This window comes from Dermacentor albipictus, chromosome 7, assembly GCF_038994185.2.
Source record: "Dermacentor albipictus isolate Rhodes 1998 colony chromosome 7, USDA_Dalb.pri_finalv2, whole genome shotgun sequence".
Lineage (NCBI taxonomy): Eukaryota > Metazoa > Arthropoda > Arachnida > Ixodida > Ixodidae > Dermacentor > Dermacentor albipictus.
Genome location: NC_091827.1, coordinates 52368656 through 52387521, shown reverse-complemented (window position 1 = coordinate 52387521; position 18866 = coordinate 52368656). Strand labels below are relative to the sequence as shown.

The 18866-nt window shown below is 43.9% G+C and overlaps 1 long non-coding RNA gene across 1 annotated transcript; it reads left to right on the top strand.

Moving 5' to 3' along the window:
• The first annotated feature begins 3789 nt into the window (after positions 1-3789).
• Positions 3790-16221, top strand: LOC135897188 (uncharacterized). The gene is made up of 4 exons (XR_011507152.1): positions 3790-3840; positions 4303-4338; positions 8655-8741; positions 16135-16221. It is a non-coding gene; the product is annotated as an uncharacterized lncRNA (long non-coding RNA).
• Positions 16222-18866: the final 2645 nt, after the last annotated feature.

Genomic DNA, 18866 nt, shown 5'->3' with positions numbered 1-18866 from the left:
TTCCTTCCCTTGGAATCCAGTCCGTAACCCTTAATGACCATCGTTTGTCTTCCCTCCTCATTACAAGACCTGCCCATGCCCCATTTCTTTTTCTTGATTTCAACTTAGATGTCAGTAACTCGCGTTTGTTCCCTCACAAAATCTGCTCTTTCTTTATCCCTTAACGTTAAACCCATCATTCTTCTTGCCATACCTCGTTGCGTCGTCCTCAAGTTAAGTACAACGCTATTCGTAAGCCTAAAGGTTTCTGCGCCGTACGCTAGTACTGGTAAGATACACCTGTTATACACTTTTCTCTTGAGGGATAATGGCAACCTGCTGTTCATGATCTGAGAATGCCTGCCAAACGCACCCCAGCCCATTCTTATTCTTCTGATTATTTCAGTATCATGATCCGGATGTGCACTCACTACCTGTCCTAAGTAGATGTATTCCCTTACCACTTCCAGTGCCTCGCTATCTATCGTAAACCGCGGTTCTCTTGAGAGACTGTTAAGCAATAACTTTAGTTTTCTACAGATTAATTTTTAGACCCACCCTTTTGTTTTGCCTCTCCAGGTCAGTGAGCATGCATTGCATTTGGTCTCCTGAGTTACTAAGCAAGGCAATATCATCAGTGAATCGCAAGTTGCTAGCGTATTCTTCATTAAGTCTTATCCCCCATTCTTCCCAGTTCAGGTCTCAATACGTCCTGCAAAGACGCTGTGAAAAGCATTGGAGAGACCGTATCTCCCTGCCTGGCGCCTTTTTTTTTATTGGGATTTTGTTGCTTTCATGGAGGACTACGGTGGCTGTGGAGCCGCTACAGATATATTTCAATATTTTTACATACGGCTCGTCTACACCCTGATTCTGTAATGCCTCCATGACTGCTGTGGTTTCGACTGAATCAAACGCCTTCTCGTAATCAATGAAAGCTATATATAAGGGTTGGTTATATTCCGCACATTTCTCTATCACCTGATTGATGGTATGAATATGATCTATTGTTGAGCAGCCTTTACAGAATGCTGCCTGGTCCGTTGGTTGACGGAAGTCTAAGGTGTTCCTGATTATATTTGCAATTACCTTAGTAAATACTTTGCAGGCAACGGAGAGTAAGCTGATCGGCATACAATTTTTCAAATCTTTGGCGTCCCCTTTCTTATGAATTAGGATAATGTTAGCGTTCTTCCAAGACTCCGGTATGCTCGCAGCCATGAGGCATTGCGTATACAGGGTGGCCAGTTTTTCCAGAACAATCTGCCCACTATCCTTCAACAAATCCCCCTTTGCATAGATCCTAATAAGGCTTTCTTTACTTCTTCCGGCATTACTTCTGGGATTTCAAATTCCTCTAGACTATTCTCTCTTCCATTATCGTCGTGGGTGCCACTGGTGCTGTATAAATCACTATAGGACTCCTCAGCCACTTGAACGATCTCGTCCATATTAGTAATGATATTGCCGGGTTTTTCTCTTAACGCATACATCCCATTGTTGCCTATTTCTAGTTTCTTCTTCACTGCTTTTAGGCTTCGTCCGTTCCTGAGAGCATGTTCAATTCTACCCGTATTATACTTCTTTATGTCAGCTGTCTTACGCTTGTTGATTAACTTGGAAAGTTCTGCCAGCTACATTCTAGCTGCATGGTTAGAGGCTTTCATACATTGGCGTTTCTTGATCAGATCTTTCGTCGCCTGCGATAGCTTACTGGCATCCTGTCTAACGGAGTTACCACCGACTTCTATTGCACATTCCTTAATGATGCCCATAAGATTGTCGTTCATATCTTCAAAACTAAGGTCCTCTTCCTGAGTTAAGTTATAATACCACTTCTTTAGCTTGATCCAGAATTCCTCTATTTTCCCTCTTACCGCTAACTGATTGATCGGCTTCTTATGTACCAGCTTCTTTCGTTCCCTCCTCAAGTCTATCATTCACTAACTTTTACTATCAACCATTTTTCTTTGTTTAATCTGTCTTCATATGGTGTGATGACGCTTCGGCAGACCCTCCGGCGGTCAGGTCACCTGACCGCCGGAGGCGTCCAAAGGACCCGTAGCGCCAGAGGCGGCTAAACTTCCCCCTGAGCGCAGAAAGCTATTCGCCTTAACATGCGCAGATGTGCCAAGAACAAAGCCGGCCTGCCACTAGTACATAAAAAAGTGGCGGACCATGGTATTTTCAAGAGCAATCTTATGGCACTCAAAATTATTTAGGGTCCTACTTTTTAGGACACAGCTGGCTGGCAAACACGGATTTTACGATGGCAATGCGGGTTCAGCTCAGTTAAGTTGGCTCACACAATCGGCCTCACACGCACCGAGGGCAAGCACGTTGGAACCCGGCGGACACATGCATGACGCTCGCGCAGGGTGTTTTCTTTCGCAGCCTACGCTCACTCGTATTCTGAGTACAGCGCCATTCTTCGAGACAGGGACTTCTGTGGATACCGCGTTTCTGGTGTCATGCCCAAGATATTTGGACACTCTACGCACAAGCGCATGTAACCAGAAGTGCCGTGCCGTCTCGCCGCGAGCACGTATCTCAACAGCACGTAGGCGCATTCTTGTGGGCTAACACATACACAGGCACTGCCAGGGGTTGAAGAGTTGCCAATGCGGTGCGGGAGATACAGAGTATCTACGCCATCGAGCATGCATATGTAACGGGAGACCAAGCGGCCAAGTCGCGCGTATGGGTGCGATTCAGCGGTATGTCCGGAATAAGTGGCTGCCGGGCGATTGGTGCCTTCTCGGGTCATGCATTTGCACCGGGCCGGTTGCAATAAGGGGTGTTAACGTCGAGCAAGAAGTGCATGGGGCGTTCGGTTAAGTGATGTTGGTCTGCGTGTTCCACAAACTATACTAGAAAAAAAAAGAGGGGGGGTCACATTGTGTTGTTAATAGTCCCGCCCACTTTAAAAGAACACTGATGGGTAGAATGTGAACGAGGGACCCAAAACAAAGGTATCACCCATATTCGCAACAGTATATAAAAGAGTGTGCAGAGGTGAAAAGGGGAGGAGGGGGGGGCGGAGGCGGACGAGCCAATTCGGCCGTCGCTAGTCGATGTATGAGACTTTGTCCTGATAAATCTATGTATATCTAAGTTCGCCTCCCTTAGTGCAAAGTGTCGCCGGATTGCGGCGAGGACTTCTTGAAGCGTCGTCTCCCTGGAAGAGATGGAGGAGAACAGCCATAACTTGTTAAAAAAAAAAAACAACCGAGGGCTCTGAAATCAAGACACGCAAGCGCACTCTTGCAAAAACGCTTTTTCCGTGTTTAGCTGGCTTTCCTCAAAGCCCGGGCAAACAGCACCTCATACGAGATAACGTCCAAAAAATATCTCATATGTTGATTTACAGGCCTGTTATACAACTTTTCAAATAGGACCTATATCCTAAAACTGTCGTTTCTAATTTTGTATAGTTAAAGGTTACTAATAAGTAAACTGACCATACCCATACTTTACCAAGTCGACTCAGTAATTTAAGACGTCACGAAACCAAACCCTATTTCTCTCATTCAATTAGGATGAGCGCTCTAAGTTTGGTTCAGATTACGTTGCACATCTTGAATCTTTTTGTGAACACCATGTTTGCGTTACTTATACAGAATATGCAGAGCTTTTGAATAGAATGTTGTCTTTTTAGCACAGGTCCCATCGTTCTTAAATAATAAATGAGGATTGAAACTGAGCTAACTGCATGGCGAGTGACAGCACTGGCGCTGACTGAGATGTTTTAAATTGAGGCATGTTTGACTTTCGTGAGCTATGTTTATTCACGAGGTACATATTCAATTTCAGGTCAATCTGCACCGCAGCATTCACCATGTACCTTTGGAACAGGCATGAGTAAGTCATTCAGTAATGTTACGCTCCTCGGTTATTTGGCGATAAAGTCCTCAGTTTCAAAAACAGTTGTCAAATTGTCTAATGGCACGCAAAAAAAAACTGCGACAAAATAAAAACGAGCTTGTGTCAGAACAGTAGGAATCAACATTTCTCAATGCATGAAAACTAAGAAGCCCACCGAAAACCAATATGTTTACTATACTTTCTTTAAAACCAACTAAGATGGTATTACCTTAGATTACGTAGAATTCGCAGATACATCTGATAAAAAAAGACTCGATATCCGCCTTTTGTGCATTCAAAAGAACTTAGCCGTGTCCTATTTTTAGTCCGCGGGAAAACATTGAGAACCCAGAGATTTGCCTAATGGGGCCGAGCAGTGCTGTTGAATGCAATTGTACTGAAACCTTACAACGAGCATTCTTGGAGCTACCTCTAATGATAGTGCTCTTTTTACCCCAGGTTACCCAGATGAATCAACTAATGAAGAATTCCCGGGTGAGTCGTACGCATCCCAAGGTATCCTACAACGGCTTCTGAGACAGTGAATATGAAACACAAAAGTGCACTTGGGAAACCTCTGGCATGTAGTTCAGCGCCGAGAAGTACGATACTGTATTGGTTGTGCATATTATAGGATTTTTTTAATTAAACCAAAAGTTACAGCTCAGCCACACATCATCATGTTACAGAACATTGCTACACCGACGTCATCGAGTGGAAAAAAGAAGCATGGGCATAGGTTAAGAGTCCTGTGGCTTAATTAGAACCAGGCAATCATAAGCAGAGCCTACTGATCTGTGGGTTTAAATTATGGAACGCAGCCCGTGGAAGAAGACAAACGAAGCAAGAGCACGCGTGCTCTTTGTTCACATTTTGCACGTTATAATGCAGAAACAACTTACTCAAAGTACCAGGTACTGAATGGGGACTAAGGTCTTGAAGCTACTGTGTACCGTACTAGAGGGACGCCGTATTAGAGTTCCTCAGACTTTATGAATACGTGGGTTTATGGGGGCGTCACTCAAAATAAGACACAAGTATTTTTGTTTTTTGTGCTGTAGATGTTCAAATGTATTTAGTAAGTAGTTAGACGATCGGGAAAACGATAATGGGGAAGCAGACAGAGCACGGAGGAAATGAGCGAAAACGTCAAGAAAGTAACTGTACTGGCGAAATTGGAGAGAGAAGTACGTTCATCCAAGGTGGAGAGACATAACCTTATTGCGAGGTATTCTTTGATAACTTCAGGCGCTTCCAGTGTGTCTATCTATATACCCAGACTCTTAAGTCGTAGTGTGGCCAGAGTCATTTATACCGGTACGTATATATCAAAATATACAGAAGAATGTGCCCTCTATGGATACTTAGAATAAATGACACCAATATGACACAAATGAGATGACATATTTACCTCGGCATAAGCGTCATGACATAATTGGCATGAGATACATAATACCATCGTGCTCGTTTCTTTGCCTTTACGTATATGTGGGCATTAATGACGTTATTTGCATGAAGGCTTTGATTTATATGCCTTGCCATAGATGCCATCACATGATTGGCATGCGTATTATGACACGAACGCCATGAATTGAGTAACACCTGGCCTACGTAATCACGAAAAAATGAAGAAAAAAATGCATGAGTACCTCATGTCATGCGATTCTTCTCATTTGATACAAGCATGGCTTTTCACACATATACTGATACATATCCTGTCAAAGACGCCACCAAGACACCTCCACCGCATGCCAGTTATCTAATTCGCGACAATCGCGTCATGACATTCGTTTACGTCATTCATGTGATGCATGTCTTCCGATTTGAATCATGTCTTAGACATTCTCATGCATATCTTCTTCAACAGTGAACATGACATGACTTACAATCTGGCATGACACATATAACATGACATGCATGTAAGGACACGAATGTCGTACATAAGCTGACATAACTGTGTTGAACAGGACACGCGTTTCTTTAACTGGATATATTCTATATTTGTGTGTCATGAGAGGCATGCGTGACAAGAATGGAATATCCTGACGTGCATGTCAGAACATGATCGCCATGATTCCAATGAACCAATATCATGGCATGTCTTTATGTAAAGCCATGACGTGCATGGCAAAAAAACACGAATATGTAACATACTTGAATGCTTCTACTGCACCTCAACATTACCCTGACAAGAATTTATGCCGACCCAGCGGACCAAGTTGCCCAGTAACTTGGGCCGATTGTTCATATGGTTGTGCTGCTGATGTCATGATGGCCGCCGCATCGCCTTAACATTTGGACGCCTTGGATAGCGAAACCCCGGATGGTGGTTGCATTTGTTCAAACAGCAATTGAAAAGCAAGTTTCCCACAAGCGTTGATTTCCGAAAACCATACAGCCGGGCGCTGCCTCCTCGTTCCTCCAGAAGTTATGACAGGCTTTCACGGCCCTTCTTGTCATAATCTGGCCACTCAATAAAACATCGAGGCTTGCTCTTTCTCGGTGCACGCAGTGGCTAACTACAGCAACGCTGCTTTGACTTTCACTATGGAAGCGTCCTCGCGGCCTGACCAAAGCAAGCAGTGCACCAAGCTACCCGTCCAAATTGCTCTAAAAGAACACATACTTAATGTTGTGCGACAGTTTCGCGGTTAAGTCACCCGCTTGATTCGTCAATCTAATACCTCGTGCTGCCATCGGTGAGCATTTATTTCGTGCTTTCTTGCCCACCTCGAACTTCCCTGCAGCTCGTTCACAGAAATTTGATCGCTGGTACAAATTGTGCAACCTTTTCTGTTATTGTCGTCGTCTTGCTGCCGTGGTCAAACACATGCACTCATGCGTTAATTCTAGTTCACGCTATTGCTGTCACACACACAAATGCTTAATTCGCAGAAACACATTTGCGAACTTGGTAACGCTTTGCGGCACACCAAAGAGGGCTTTCATAACCAGCTGCCCGCAAAATCTTTCGCGTGACCAAGATTTCCACAGTACGTGGAATCTCCACAATTTTTCTATTAGCAACTAACTTCTATACCACCCAAAAAGCAAGAAAACTGTGAAACAAAAACACCGGGTCAAGTGACCATTACTGATAAAGTCAGAATATAACATATATCACATTTTATTATAACTCAATACTGAATCAATAGAGAATGAAGACATCATGAAATCAGCCAGGAGATCAGGTATAGGCATGACGATGAGGTGTACATTGTAACAATTCGCGTTTAAAAATGCATCGTATGACGCTACTTAACTTAGCTGTTCGATTGGGGTTTACATGAAAAGTGGAGAGCGTATCTATGCAACACCGCGGCTCAATCGACTGCTCACAGTTCAACCATGCTCATTCAGTTATAATCATTAAAACCCACAATAATACATTGAAGCCAGCAAGTTCATAAGATGTTCTGTAGGTGACGCGTTACGTTTACGGTTTTGTAATGTGTAAATTGACTCTTGCGCAAGCTAATTAGCTTGTAAAATGTGAATGCACATGCTAAACAAGTAGAAACACTTGCCTTTTGATGAAAAAGCATCAAACAGCTAATTCAAAAACAACGCTGGCGTCTGTAGCAGCAAAATGGTACCTAAATTTTCATTGGCTATGACGCCACGTAACGTGGGCTCCTCGATGGAGCAGCGCGGAAGAAACCGAACGCATGCTGCCGTGCCAGGTGGTGCGTAAGTGCCGAGAACATCGCCGCCACGCCACGTTCAGCAGCCTCTCTTATCCGCGCGTTCTTTGTCCCCGCAAGCTCTCAGCTGCGTTATAACCTCACCTACGTAACCACACTACGGAAATAATGTCTAAAAACAGAATAAATTCCAAAGGAAGCACGTTGCCGGTTGTGAGTTTCGAACCTGCGACCACATGTTCAACCGCCAGTGCATTAGCCAGTGTGATAAACCAGGGCAACTTTCCGAACGCGTTTTCTGGCCCCCGAGAGGTTCCTATCTGGAGAGAGCGCTCAGCGGCGTTCAATATATATATAATTGTGGGGTTTTACGTACTAGAACCATGATCGGAATATGAAGCATGGCGTTGTGGGCCAAATTCGGACCACCTGGGGTTCTTTAACGCGCACGTCAATCAAAGTACATGGACGCTGTCGCATTTCGCCCCTATGAAATGCGGCCGCCGTGGCCGGGATTCGTTCCCGCCACCTCATGCTTAGCAGCCCAGTTTCACACTGCCACGTTTGCATCAACAACTCATAAGTTGTGCGTAGATGTGCTCGGATATTTTTTTCTCTTCTTTTCCCAACGTTGTCCTTCGTTTCGGTAATTGATCGAATCAGGAATTAACGACCAACTAGTCCACTCAAGAATTCCTGTAAACATGTACAGCCGCGAAGATACGTTGCGGCGTCAGGCTCTAGACGCTCTGCTTTGGCGATAGACAGTTGAGGCTGTAATGCGTCGCTCGAAACTATAAGAAGTCAACATGTGTTGTCACCGGGCCCCTGGCAGAAGAGGATTCCTGGCAAGCTACTTTCTCACTAAGGCTGCTAGGCACTGGTAAAATGGCAACGCCGACTCATACCTGTACCGCAATTGCAGGGATCACATCTGGGAAGCGATCTAATAATGTCCACTGTTGACGACGAAAATAAACGTTGAACGCGCTAATCGCCCCACGTTTGCAACACACTATAGCGCGTTTCGTATTTCGGTGTGAAGTGTACGCGAAATTTTTCTAAAGAGGTCAGGATTGCAGAAGTTTAAACAACTTTCATGGAAAACAATCACCAGAAAGCTTTTAGTTCTATGTAGAATAATTTTCATTTTCCCCCTTCTTTTAGGAATGATCACGTGTCCGAAACTCAGTTGCGCCTGCGGAGAAAAAGCAACGTGTTTGAATAAAGGAAGCTCATGTGCTTGCACATGCGGTAAGTGCTACAATAATTTACCATTCGCATTTCTTTCTTTCAAAACGTATAGCTTCGGCTTAGCTGTACCTAGTGATTTATTTATAGTTGTCTATGTGCGGTTACTGAGTAGATTGAGCATGGTGGCTGGGGCTATACTTCTTTTGGAATCGAGGCACTAACTACAAGAGACTGTCACGACGAATTGATGGGTTTTAAGACTGAAATATTCTGTGTCTTCAATACTGCATATATATTTTTTCGAAACTACCTAAGCTTGCCTTGGGCATCCAAAAATCAAGAATTATACACGGCAACTTGTATAATATTATATTATATGGGGTTTTACGTGCCAAAACCACTTTCTGATTATGAGGCACGCCGTAGTGGGGGACTCCGGAAATTTTGACCACCTGAGGTTCTTTAACATGCACCTAAATCTAAGTACACGGGTGTTTTCGCATTTCGCCCCCATCGAAATGCGGCCGCCGTGGCCAGGATTCGATCCCGCGACCTCGCGCTCAGCAGCCTAACACCATAGCCACTGAGCAACCACGGCGGGCGGCAACTTGTATCATTAGCTTCGTTGTGGATAAATAACACCATAATCATTAGCCAATAATTTGCACACACCGCTACAAGTACAAGTACACCTCCATTTAGTACGCAATTCAAATACCCCTTCATTACACCGACGTTGTAGGTGCATTCCAGAGCTCTAATTGAAGGGGTTTTTGGCCAAGCAATTTCCTCGTAGCAGTGATCGAGGCACTCGAATTTCAAGCAATCCGGTAGATTTATTTAAGGCTAACTGCAACGAAATTTTAATTTGCCTCAGTAGGTAATGAATGAGTCTCATATACAATGTAAGTAACACTGGCAAAGCAGCGTGGCTGGTAATCACCTGTTTTTCATTAGCAACACATACATACGACATACGTACATACATACACATACATACGACATACGATTGTATTCTTGAGTTATCGGTGGTCGCTGAACATGAATGCAGTGTCGGAAAGGTGAAGTTCGTAAAGCCTGTGTGTGACCGTTACAGGCATGTTTCGGTTATTGCCTCAGACTTAACAGTACTGGCCACCAAAAGTGCGTTACGCAGGCACACGCCACGATATCCTGAAATTCCTTGTCGCTTGTGCATAAAGTAGCATAAAGGAATGTAGCATAAAGGAAAGTGCAGCATCAATTTAAGTAACAGTGAAGTAATAACAGGAAGCTGCAGATCCTTGCAATTATTCATTCGTTCGAGCTAAGTCGGGACAATGTCGTCTTGTTGATATGCGATATGCAAAAGAAAAGTTGCAGCGTAACTAAAAAAAAGCCATATATAACGGTCTTGCGTACCAAATACACAATTTGTTATGAAACACTCCATAGTGGAAGGCTCCGGATTATTTTCGAGCACTTGCAACTACTTACCTTGCTCCTAAATGTATAAGTACAGGAGCGATTTCGCATGTCACCAGCGTGCTAATGCGGCCGGCAAGGCAAGGATCACACCCGTGACCTCGAACTCAGTAACAGAACTATATATCTACTAGGCTGCAGCATTGTGTAGTTGCTGCCTAGGTACACAGGGAAGATGAAATTGTAGTTGAGACTGAGGGTTCTGTCGCTATGTCTGGGCTGTTGTTTTTCTTTGCCGTATACAAGAAGTAAGGTATTGTACCGTTTGACCTAAGTTGTTACAACAATACTAATGTATTTGATTCATTCAGTTGACAAAAAAGAAAGAAACATTGAAAACGCCTAAGCTTCGCCGTTAGCAGTGCAGCACGATAGCATTAAAAGATCTCTGAGAGCGTCTCACACTTCCCCGATGCTGCAGCTTATGTAACTGCAATGTTTACCGGCAAACACTGGAAGCGAGCCTATGCACGCAGGAGAGCTTTCCGATAGAAACGCCGCCTCTTGCGTGGGCCGACATCGGAGGTGGTGCGCAGCCGCGCCAACAAGACTACAAGATTTTGAAGTTTCTGTTACTGTTTGACGCTTTTAATGTTTTGGTCTGAGAAGATTTAACATAAAAGGCATCTGATGTTGGTGTTTTGCTTAGTACTATTTCTTAACGGCTGTCATTCTCGTAGCTTTGAGGAATAATTTTGTCAGGAATGTAAGACGAGGTATGAGCGATTTTAGTGATAGAATGGCTTGGAAATTGTAATGCGCATATTCGGCATGTCATATAGCAATGCTGGCTTATACATAAACCTAAAAATATGGGGAAATTGTTGGTCACGGACAACACCCCCGACGCCGACGCCGGATTTTCCGCAACACGCTGCCCTTAGCGCTATCGCATTTAAATTGTGTTTACTTTAGCCAAGCAACACATATTGCTTAAAAGAGATCAAAAGTATACACTGTGGCACCTCACTTTAGCTTCTACTGCTTCGTCTATCGCACTGTAATGGTTTATTTATTTATCACCTGCTAATATGAACTAGAGCTCAGGCGCATTGTTTCCTCAATACAAACCTGATATTAGCATTCAGATATATTTTGCGCACAGAAACGTTTGAAGCTGCATCTACTCAGGCACAAAATTTATTAAATGAAGTTTGAGCGGGCATGGTTATGCGTCATAAGACTGATGCTGTTCTAGTTTTTGTAGATGCTCATATGAACTGCTCTGAAAAAATGCCCACTCTAGTGTCACCGCACACTGAAAAGCATGGCTGTCTGGTGACCTCCGATGTAGGGGATCTGTGCTATTATTTTATTCGCACCTCTACATCTCTAACACACCCGCCTACAGCATTACCTGGTCCGAACTTGCTGTCGGTCTTCGGTGCCTGCAAATCGCCAGTCTTCTTATGGCTACACTTAATTTCTGCGGTATGTTTCCAGGAGCGAAGTGCCGAACTGTTTGAAAAAAATTAGGCCGCACAGTTAAAAAAACGACGTGGGCAATTCCCGCAATATTAGAATATTTCTTGAAATGCGTTTTTTTATGATAATGCCGCCATGAAAGCTGCATATGTCGCGCAAGACCCGAGCCGTGATTAAATTTTTCTTCCCATAGGCCTTTGCTTCCTCTCTTTTTACATATTTTGTGAGCCTTAACTGGGAAGCCGAATTCGTTCATAATCTAAAGTGCCATATTTGTGTCAGTCATTCTCATTTTGTCGTATGCTTTAAATGTGCATTGCATTATGACGGGAAGCAATACAACTTATTCGATACGCGAAAGGCCAGTGTGAGATTCCTGCACCTTCAATGTTATCGTTTTGAGGCTGCATCAAAGTGCTCAGAAATCTTAAGATTGGGACCGTTAGCAGCAAGGAGCCCTTAGGCTTGCTGTTTGCGAATACATGTGCAGATATAAATTTTAAAAGAACAAATGATATTTACTCGCAAATCGGCACTATTGATATGAGAATTCAAAACATTTGCGTTTGGCAATTTTACGTCTATATTTTACGTATTACGTAATAGTTTCAATATCGGTCTTTTGTGCTGGTGGTCCTGTGTTCGTTTATTGGAGTGAAAAATTTATTAAAGTTCATCTATTATTCATAATGCAATATCACCTCTCAGGCGATCACCTTTCAGGCGATGCGTTTTGAAAGTGACAAAGCCCTATAGTTCCCACTGTATGCTCTATGATCAAGGTGACGTTTCCGTACACTATATCTCTTACGAACGTTCGATATCGTTCACACTACGACGTGCTGTGATAGTGACACACAGTTTTCGATTAAATATCTTTAAACTAGGTGAAGCCTGACAATATCCTGAAAGGAAATGCCTTAACAATGGTGGTATAGAACCGCTCTCGTCAAGCACAGCTGTCCATTTATATAACCATTAGACAAGATTGCACGCTTCCTTCAGCAGTGTCAAAGTGGATCTTTAAAAGGCATGGTGTGTGTGTGTGTCACATGGCGATTACTGGCATACTTCCATTGTCACAGCTAGCGCTTTAAAATTAAGCGTTAGACCACACAGCCATCGCGATGGGCCCAAATTTTCTGTTTCATAATTTCAGAGGGAATAAAGACGGCATACAATGGCATCGCATGAAAAAAAAAAACAGGTACAAGAATACACGGCCAATATTCTCGCTGTCAGTCGTCATATACCACGAGAGAGCCGGCAACAGAAGTAATAACCACTCAGCCTAGATTTCATGGCGCTACTTCGCGATAGATTTCCGCCGCCCGTCCCCGTCCCTGCGTCCGCTCTGCGTGCTTCTTCATGGTAGGTTGGAAGAGGCATCGAAGAAAAACGAGGGAAGCCAAGCTGGGAAATGCTAAGTACCTGGGGGTGATAGCAGCACCGCATGCCGTATAAGCTTACATTTATACCCATGTGACTTAGGTTACACATGGCCAGAACTTATGAAACAGGCGGCGGCTACCCTGAACAAGATCGACGCGGATTTCCGAGTTTGGTAGGTTCCGTTAGCGTTCCTGTTCAGAGCTCATTCAAGCTTTCGACTCCCTTGAGTTTTGTAAAGTGCGCGCTGCATAGACTGAGTTATGGCGCTCCTGCTTTCGTGCGGATGCGATGTTGGCTTCTGTTCAGCGAGACTGAAAAAAATGTCTATGTGGTGGCTGTTTACTGGTGATGCTTCACATCTACGTGTACGGCGATCTGTATCAGTGATACTCCTGGAGCTACAGCAGAACAACAGAACCATGTCCGCCGCTTTCTTCGAGATCTGTAAGGTGCGCCTGACATACATCAGTGCTCTTAGAAATCGTAATTTGGTTAGCCATCCTGCTGTTCGAGGCTTCATTACGCATAATTAGGCCGGCATCTTGATTTGTTGACGAGGCCATATTTGTATGCGTAGAACACAACGTAAGCAAAAAAAATGAATGGTGCAATTAGGCTAAGAGCGACAATTTCATTGTATTTCTTCTATTTGCTACAGTTGTTATTCCTGTAGAATAAATTCTGTCCATCTGCGAGGTTTTCTTCAGTGGTGAACTTGCTGGTTGCGCTGCATCCTCTGTATGTGCAATTTTAAATCGATTTAATACATTGTATTCGCCAGCAGTTTACGTAATGTTTTCGCAATATCAGTCCCCTTTAATTCATTTGCATGTGATCACATTAGCCTTTGAATATGTCGTTATAATGTTTGGATGTATTTATAACAAAGTTTACCTAATCACTTCTATTGCTGTTCAATGGTATATCCCTTATTTCAATGTGGAATTTATATAGAAGCCTTATGACTTGGCTATCGCCAAAAGAATTTGTGTTTGCAAATATCTAAATGTACGCGCCTATAAGCCTCCTCACTTATTGGTTGCGGTATCCAGGAATACACAGTGTTATTTACAATAAATATTATGAATGAAAGACAGAGCAGCGATGCAGGTGTCGAGATGGCGCTCATTTTTTAATGACGGAATTGTCCAAAATGGCGCTCTCTGTATAGGTACTTCATGCATCTGCATACAATTACGCTTCGTAAATGCGTTTTTATTGAAGTAGCTTTCATTGGGAAATTCACCAACTTTCACGTCTACCCAGTGACCCAGTTGTCTACAGCTTAAACCATTAGGCATGTGCTCTCTGCGGTCCTGCCGATCAGATACCTTAGACCACGGGGTACGTGGTCGAATAGGAAAGTGACGGCTGGCTTCTGTTGAGCCAGTAATCTAATTGGGTCATCGCATACCTGCCATTGAGGATGTGCGCAATAAAGAAAACGGATACGGCGTGTGGACACGGTATGTGCCCATTCTTGTCCCATATTCCGGAATTTATGCGCCAAGGAGACAGGAGGGGTCGCAAGTGACAACGGCTACCTTCACGTCGAGTGTAAACGCTCGATGGAGAGTCATTGCAATGAAGTTGCAGAGAGGCGACTAAGAATACTATGGAGTTTTAACTGGGGTGCAGTTATTAGAGAATTATAGTGTCGTGGTATCACTTGGCATTGTGCTCGAAAGCCGGACGGCTGCTTCGCGTGCGCGCAGATGTAATAATGTGTCACTGCATTGGTCTAAAGCCAAATACGTTATTGTCAATATTCATGGTGGGATGGGGACTGTGGGATCTTTCATGTGAAAACTTAAGTCGCCCTCTCCCATGTTCAGTCACCCTCTCGCCTGTTCTTCTACCTGATAGAAGGTGCGCATATTCGCAGCTCGCAGGCAGAGTGCAACGTGTCGCCAAGCGGGAATTTAAGGTGTTATATAATGAACCGGTTCGCTCACCCATTTGCTTTAGCGACCCAGCTCGCGAACCGTTATAATTTTGCTTCTGCGAACCGGAACTGAACTGGAACAAAATTAGAACGTGTTGTACCCAAACCGAAGCCAATTTTTAATCTTTTTGCGGTTGACACACTTGCTGGATGTTCCCGCAAGTGCGTACAATGCCCCTGGCGACAGTGAACGATGATGACGGCTCTGGAGCTTCAGTACGATAGAAAAGCATTTTAGTTGGATGGTAAGATACGGCTTCCTGGCGACAATCTGTAAGCGTTCGTTTCTGAGGAAAAAAAAAAGCTGGTGAAGCCAACGTGTACTCTCATGGAGAAAATTGATTGTTGCCCTTTCATGGAGAAAATATCGCCGTGGTGTTCTCGCCGTCGAGCAGTGATACTTATAGGCAGGTGCGGCTACAACTTTGAGATGCTTATCCCAGCAAGAAAGAACACGTTGAAGTATTAAGTGGCATCAGCAGAGTAGAAACTGTACTTGCAATGTACAGGGACTTCAAATTTTATTGCCTGAATGCAAAACGGCAAAGCAAGTGGCCTAATTAGTAAATAACCCCCAAGACTTCATTGGTTCTAGAGAGCCAAGTGCATTTTATTTACGAAGTTGCGATGCACCTACAGTGTGCTGCTGTATCAAATTAACTGCGCATGAACAATTGAAGCTTCCGCTGATCGAATTCGTTTCACATTACTATTCTAGAGAAGTCGTAAATTTGTTGCGCTTCTAAACATAGTTTAGGAAATGGCAGGCGAAAGCCCAAGCAGGTTGGCGACAGCCCACTAAGCGTAATTGCTTAGTCCCAACATATATCACCAATCGCGCACAACAGAACAAGTAGAATATTCGACGCCTGGAAATCAGGGCTAGCGCTGTCGTACACGTGTGTGTCATCGTTCTCCCAGCACGGCGTTTGCTAACTCGGTTGTCTGCAATTACTTTCAAACAATCTCGGTAAATCTTCATGCGTAATATTTTGCGTCACTGCAAGTCATGAAAGCAACATCTATTTTATTTAGTGTCGTTTCGTTCCCCTTAAATTGGGCTCAAGTGAAACACAATGCAAAAATGAAATATACGTGGCGTTCAGATAAACATCGCAAAAATAACTGTTGTCCTTGCAAGTTATATTACTTTAAGTGCTCCTGAAAGGCATTTGCCAATTGAAATAAATAATTGACTGACAGGGCACTATGTCTTCTTCGCAACAGTGAAAATGTACCAAGATTGCTCGTATCCTTGGCGAACGACTTGCCTTACTAGCTGCAGAAGTAGCCATAGGTGCCTATGCACATGCGGTAAGTGCGTTTTTGAATGTATATTTTATGAAAAAGTTTTCCAGTGTAAGGTCGCCAAAAGATGCTAGAGGTTTGACATCATCTGAACGAATCTTTTTGAATGCAGTATTACACTGGAGACTGAAGACCGATACATCACATTGTTCGTAGGCGGCATGCATTTATCAGACCTTATCTTGAAGTGCGAATGATTAGTTTGTTTTCAGATGTTCTAAGCAGGATTCTGAACATTTCTTATAGGGGATATGTAGAGTACATGAAGCAATCCTGGAGCCTCTACAGAAAAATGAAATTCCGCAATCTTATACGGGGTCTGAAAGCACACAATATCTAACATAGAAAAATCACTCGCAAGCCGCAAAGTGTAGATAAGAGCCAATTAAAGCTATCGTTTCAAAAAATGCAGTGTCTGCTCTTCTCGCAAAACCGCACCTTCCATTTACACTTTTCCTTCTGCAACAGCGGGCGCAATCCCCGAAGACACCGCAAGTAAATCCTGCTGTCCTGACAGTACAACCAACGCCAAGCCGGCTCCAACTGAACCCTGTTGTCCCAATGGACAACAGGGTACGGTTACCCTTCCAGCTCAAAGCCCACCGTACTGCCAGAAATTTATGGGGAGACGTTAAAGTAGTCACGATGACATTAAACGGCTTGTCTGGACTGGCAGATCAATGAAGACTCGCGCCCTGTACTTTTAAAATAGTCAACATATAGTGGTGTTTCACTTTGCGTTTGCTCAGTTAATGATGGACGGTTTCCAGTGTTTAGTTTAATACACAGTGGCACTCCAATAATCCTCGGGAGTTTTACATTCTTCCCCGTTCTAGAAAATATTTGTGATCTGCGTTATGCGGCTCCAGCGCCAAAGACGCTTGCCCTCTGAAACAATGCAGGTTCTTTTCTCAGAGAATCTGACAATCACCGAAAAATGCAACTTGCACAAGAAGCTCAAACACTTTCAAGTATTGGACAATATTGACATGATTTCAATTTTTAAAGATTCTTTTCATGTGTATAGTTGACATCCGTGAAAACTTTTTTAAATTCTAGAAGCTTGTTCTCTCGCCTTCAGCACAGTACCTTGGTTGCTGTCTACCTACCATGAGTGAATGAGTCATCAGGGAGATAGTGGCCGAATACTGCACCAGGGTGGTCAGTTCCGGTTCTGGGGGGGAGTGTCTTTTGTTGAAGCTTAGTGGGCCATCCCAATTTTGTGGTACCTGGATTGGTATAGACCCACTGGCTTTCGGCAATTTTTTGCCGGTGTCAGGCGCCACTCCAAGCCGGCAGGTAGGTGTAGTGTACTGGAGGTGAGTTCAATCTTACCACCTTCAGATAAAAAACAGAAAAACAAACCCCAATGATTTGACCTCCTGACAATGGCAACCGAGCAAACAACATAGCTCAGTCAGATAGCCCTGCAGGCGACGAGGCCCCGTTATTGCATAGAAGTCCAACATAGAGGATATTGCATGCCTGTCGTATTATTTAACTCGTATTATTTATCCGCGATAGACGAGTTTGCTATGTTTATTTTGCTCGAAAGTTTTACATTATGTAAGCAAGCACGTTCCGGTAGCAAGAAAAGGAAGGTCTATACTTAAGAAACACAATATTGAAGCAAATGTATGTATATATTTGTTATGTAATATATGCAACGTATGTCAGAAGTGTCAGTCTAAGCCCTTATCGTAAGTTTTTTATACTTAGAAACTCCCTTGATATATCCGCGACTGATGGTTCTTCCAGACGGCGATAACTAGCCGAATATAGCAATATTTATAAACGATTCTAGCATCGTGGTTCCGGAATCTGAGGTACGCAGACGACCGTGAACGTTACTAGGAATATGATAGGTATATGAACGGGCCGCCTGAAAATTGAGTCGCCTGTAAAACATGCGACCTTGTCAGCGGCTAGGTACTTTCGTCATTTCTGCAGGTTTGGACATCACTCATCCGAGAGCTTATGAGAAACAAATGTTGGCCGAAGGGGCCGCTCACCTTACCTAAATGCCAAGAGACATGCACGCACGGTGATACCATCGACTGATTTCTGGCGCGCCTCGCTGCCGCAGGCCTCGAAGAATTCTTTTGAGACCGAGGCGCCAGCAAGTCATGAATTTCATAACGACTGAAAGCTGAGCTAGTTGGTTACGTTTCCTTTTGTGTTTCCTCTCCTCTTGTGTCTCTGCAGGCACGGATACAATAGAAGTGCACACCACGAACGCCGACTATCAACTGGTGGAAGCACTCGTACACGTGACCGGCACTTGTACCCAATTGGCACGCGGTGTTACCTTTCCAGAGAATGTGCAGATGAGTTTTGTCTCTTCTTTCTTTTTTTTCGCCTCAGTGTTTCCTTCAGTTGATAGTTGGCATTCATGGTGTCCACTTCTCTCCTATTGTGCCCGTGTCTGCACGCCTTACCCCTTTTTTGCATTATGAATCATGAGTTTTATGCCTCCTTGAAGCCACAGCAGGCGCGTCCGCAATCAGTCAGGCATGGCTCGTACACTTCGCGCGGGGAAGCAATGGACGACCCCGTTTCCGCCGCACTCGAAACACAGCAGTTGGGAATACGCGCTCGAGACCCACGGGAACACAACAGAAAGCGAAAGCAAATGTCTGTGCAAATGCAAA